Here is a 5,000-nt window from a genome sequence, read left to right as displayed (position 1 = left end):
TTAAATTCGTATCTAGGCATTTACAACAATGTGGGACACACGAAATGAAAAGCTTTATTCTCTTAATTATAAAATTTCTTGTCTTGTCAAAAACCATGGAATATAGGAAAATATATGGTTGTTGCACGAGAGGTACCATGAGAATTCTTTTTTAATTTTCTTTTTCTTAACAAAAATAATGTAAACATTAGAAATAGGTAAGCTTGTAATTATTCAGTATAGAAAATGCGTAATAGTTATATCACAATTGGAAAACTGTCTTTTCTAATTCAATTTGGTATGTAATTTATTATATTTTAACCATTAGTAGGGAAAATATTGAAAATTTAACAATATGCTATCTGCAAAACAATTTAATTCAGATCATACCAGATAAAGCCGAGTCCATACCCAGAGTAATGGTTTGTTGATATTATGTGAAAGCTCAATATAATTGTGATTTGGCAGTTTCCTTTGCTGTGTATATAAAATAAATGTTTTGATATGCATGCCTAAAATATGTGTTGTGATTGAAAGAGTTTCATGCATTGGATGAAAGAGAACCCTCCAGAAATGAAAACATCTGGGGAAATTGGACTAAGAGTTATACGTGATCTCCAAGATGACATATCTCAACATACCTATAAAGAAACTGTACAGAATGATTGATTGATTGATTTAAAGTTTTCAAGCATCCTGACATCTGAGGTCATTGACGCCGTGTACAGAATGAGCGAGTCCTGATTTTGCTCCTTCACTTCTCATCATATCTGGATAGGCTTAGACATGACAACGGGTAATCATATGAATACTGGATGAGCTACCTCGATATGGTAGCTGGGCTTCTGTGTCCTATCCGAGTTTCCAGGGAATGCATTCCTTGGTGTCTCGTGTTTGATAAAACTAACTACACCAAGTTATCTTCCAGCTTACTATGCTAAATTATCTCAGCAACCAGAATGTTATCCCCAGTTTCATCAAGTGTTTGAAAAGGACTAATTTTCTACTTAGATAGGTTCACAGAATGCCTTCCGTCGGATACCTGTGGATCATGCAATCGAAGAAGTGGTCAACAAAGACTCCTAAACTCCAGGAGAGACTTGTTGCTCTAGTTTAAGCAATGGTGCTGTGACACGATACTATCTCAGAAGAATACGGAAGTTCCTTCTTCTTTGGCCACTGTTGATGGTATACCAAGAACAATCAACCAATAGGTGCTCCCCAAAGAGTTGAAAAATAAACAATAACCTGCAGAAGTGATACCACCGAACTATACCAGTCTAATAGATGGAACAACCCTTATACACAATAAAAAGGGGTGCACACAAAACATTAAGGGACATTGCATTTTTCACATTCTCAAACATTATGAACGAATCTTCTTGTTTATAACAAACATGGACGTTGTCTTTGATACATTCCGAAAAATGTCCACCAAAAAAGTTAAATGAGACGGGAGGCACGTCACAGCAGGAGCTATTCAATTGAAATATATTGCGTTCAAATAGACAGTAGTACAATAGAACAAATTTCTCACAGGCAATTAAAAAAAGAAAATCATACATATCCTTGAACCTGAGTGGAGAGAAAAAAACTACACACAACTTCTTTGAGCAAATATCTGTTTTTTGACTTGTGAAGAAGACTTTCAGGTTGTCGCAAGTTGAGGGATAAAATCTCTGCTCTATATAAGAGGAAGTAGACAGACGTCTTATCCTAGAAGTAGACAGACGTCTTATCCTGCATGCAGCTCAAAATGCAACACATGGATAGAAATCCCTTGTTCTTGTGGCAGATGACACTGATGTACATTTGCTCTCTATTGCCTACAGTAGCAACATATATGCAGCAATGTACATCAAAGGTGGTACCCGAGTTAGGATGCAATATACTGATGTTTAGAAAATGTCTGTTTCCCTTAGACTTTCCATCTATAATGCATTAATAGCAATTCATACATTCACTGGTTGTGACAGTATAAGGCTTGCTCCTTAAAAGGAAAGTTAACACACAAGGCATTTTTAAGCAAATAGGAAGAAAATGGACCATATCTGAAGAACTACAAGGTAAAATAGAAGCATTTACCTGCCACTTGTATTCTGCAAAAACAAACATAGAGAGTGTGAATGATCTTCGCTATCATCTCTTTGGTGTGAAAAAGACTCAGATCTATCCCCACCATTTTCCACCCATATCAAGTGCCCTTCAGAAGTACACTTTGAGAGACAACTACCAGCCTGCAATATGCAGAAGGAGACTTGAATTTTGCTCAAACATTCCCTCACCATATAACCATGGATGGAAACTTGACTCAGGAAAAGGCAACAAGGAAGTTACAGATCGTCTGGTCAGATGGACCACCAGCACCAAAAGTAGTTCTAGAGCTTCTCTCATATAAGCGCCTGAGGTCATGTCAACTTCCACATTGTACATGCTTTGCCAACAATTTTAAATGTTCCTAATTATTCAGATTGGAAACCTGCTACAATTAGTCACCTCATGATGATGGAGAGCCACAAATCATAAATGAAGATGTGAATGGCGGTAATGAGTTGGACTTAGCCTAAAATGGACGTTTAAACCTATTATTTCAGTTGGTTTCTACAATTCCAGGTTAACAAAATATTAACTACAATATTTTGTTCATATTACTCGGTAATTGTTACTTTTGATAATGATGGTGATGATGACTGTTATGATTATGTTGTTTTGTTTGTGGGTTTTGTCATATTGTTGTGCACCTAAACATAAGGGCAAATAGTCTTTTATATAAAAGAAATTTTTTTTTGCTATTATATGAGCACCTACCATCAAGAATTATCAAATGTTACCTCCAAATAATTATTTATAAACTTATTACAAATATTTATTGAAATAGGTATTTTTTTTGTTGCTTGAGTCTTAGTTCATTTTCAACTTTTCTCTGGAAAAAGGCTAAATTCTTCAGAATGTTCATATTATCATCAAATCCCCCACCTACGCCTATTGACGCAAAGGGCCTCGGTTACATTTCGCCAGTTGTCTCTATCTTGAGCTTTTAATTAAAGAATATATTAGTTTTATTTAAAATTTCAGTATAGCGAAACTTTCCAATTGCTTGCATGATTATCAACTCGTTATACTGTCGACTATTTTCCAGTCTTCCATTGGTTTATAAAGTACAGGAGCTTTAAGTTGAAAATAGGTTATTGTATCAAAATACTAAAAATACTAAGACCTAGAAATAATCTAACCTATCTCAAGTCTCTTCCACACGAGGAGCAAATGCACGGCGGGCAGACACTGTTGCTAATTTTGTTGTATGGTGGCAATCACGTGCGTAGACGACGTCAAAGACGAGTTATCAATAGGCAAACCATTGAAGCAGCCATGCCCTTTGTTGAGGCACTGGGCGGGTGCCTGAACCACTGGATTGACGCCTAAGCCACTGGATGGGTGCTTGAGGCACTGGATGGGCACCTGAGCCACTGGATGGGTGCCTGAGGCACTGGATGGGCGCCTGACTATTGTCTGACAACTGACTGCAGTCTGCCCGGACTTGAAACATTGCTGCATTGACTGAATGGTGAAAATGTCATTATATATCAAATGAGAATCTATATTTATGTCAGTTTTCTTTCATCTTTCCTATTTCGTTCTGGTGTCATTCGAACAGTAATCTCTTACAAAATTTCTAAGAATTATCAAGTTAAGCAAAACAAATTAAACATATTAAGAAAATAAATTAATCATTTGAATACTTATATTTCTCAAATAATTACGGGCTTGAGACATCTACGTAGTGGCTGTAGAATGCTTATGTTGTCTCGACAGATTTTCCACCTAAGCGGAATCTCCTTCGTTGGTTATATGTTTATTTTGATCTTTCAAAAAGTTGCCTCTCTCCAAGAAATCCTCATCGGCTCATTGGTGCTAATCAGTTCGTATTCACAAAATCAAAACTTTTGAATCGCCAAATTTGGAACCCTGGGTCAATTGGTTTCTGTCCCACACCAGAATCGGTGGATAATTGGTCATTACCGCCATTTTTCATATTCAAGTCTCAATTCCAATAGATGTTTACGAAGGGAAAACTTTTCGCCCACGTCCTAAAGTTTGATCGAAAAATCATTTACATGAGGATAAAAGGAGCATGTCACTTACCTCCTCTTCACTCGTGGTCATCTCCTTACAAGAGGTAGTCCAGTCCATCTCTCGATTTTCTCCAAAATCTGTGACTTGGGTAAGTAGGATTCACTTCTTCATTTAGATGGACATTGTCAATTTGTAGTGATCAGAAAACACTCGTCCTGATGACTTTTTCCCAATAGCGAGGGATCAGCATATTATCTTAGTGATCGCCAGACGGGGGTTCGAGCCCCGCTTAGATTCGTTAGTTCCTACAGTGTCTGCAACTTAACTATCCTTGTGAGCTAAGGTTGGAGGGTTTTGGGGAGCATATAGGTCTATCTGCCGAGTCATCAGCAGCCATTGCCTGGCACTCCCTCGTCGTAGCTTGGATGGAGAGAGTGCTTTGGAGCTGACCATATGATACATGGTCAGTCTCTTCAGTTTCCTCTTATTATTAAGTCTTTATAGTTTACATAGGAAAGTGTTATCTTAACGTTATTTTTGTTCTTAAATTTCTCTTATCGTTTTTCCTTATTTCCTTTTCCTCACTGGGCTATTTTCCCTGTTTGAGCCCTTGGGCTTATGGCATCTTGCTTTTCCAACTAGGGTTGCAGCTTAGCAAGTAATAATAATAATAATAGTAATAATAATAATAATAATAATAAATCACTTATCTATTTTATTTATGCGAGTACACATAAGAAAACAATTAATTAATTTTTGTGAATACACGTAAAAGGTTTTCCACCTAAGGAATTTCTCATTTATATTTCTATGGTAACTTTTATCGAAAGGGAAAAATTGGAAATTATTCGATTTTATTAGAAAACATCAATCGATTTAACTTTCCAATATAAAAGTTCAGCTAAAAATAGAGTTAATCAATTTAATGATATTTTGAATATCAAAGA

General features: G+C 36.4%; 1 protein-coding gene across 2 annotated transcripts in view; it reads left to right on the top strand.

Annotated features, from left to right (window-relative positions):
• Positions 1-4,124: 4,124 nt before the first annotated feature.
• LOC137622907 (uncharacterized) overlaps positions 4,125-5,000 on the top strand; it is an 18,931-nt gene continuing 18,055 nt past the window's right edge. For both annotated transcript variants that reach the window (XM_068353456.1, XM_068353455.1), the window contains exon 1: positions 4,125-4,201. The gene's annotated coding sequence lies outside the window, so the exon portion shown is untranslated. The remainder of the gene's footprint in view (positions 4,202-5,000) is intronic.

The sequence above is a fragment of the Palaemon carinicauda genome, chromosome 30 (genome assembly GCF_036898095.1).
Source record: "Palaemon carinicauda isolate YSFRI2023 chromosome 30, ASM3689809v2, whole genome shotgun sequence".
Taxonomy (NCBI): Eukaryota; Metazoa; Arthropoda; class Malacostraca; order Decapoda; family Palaemonidae; genus Palaemon; species Palaemon carinicauda.
The sequence above is the reverse complement of the archived record's forward strand: the minus strand, read 5'-3'. Positions and strand labels throughout refer to the sequence as shown.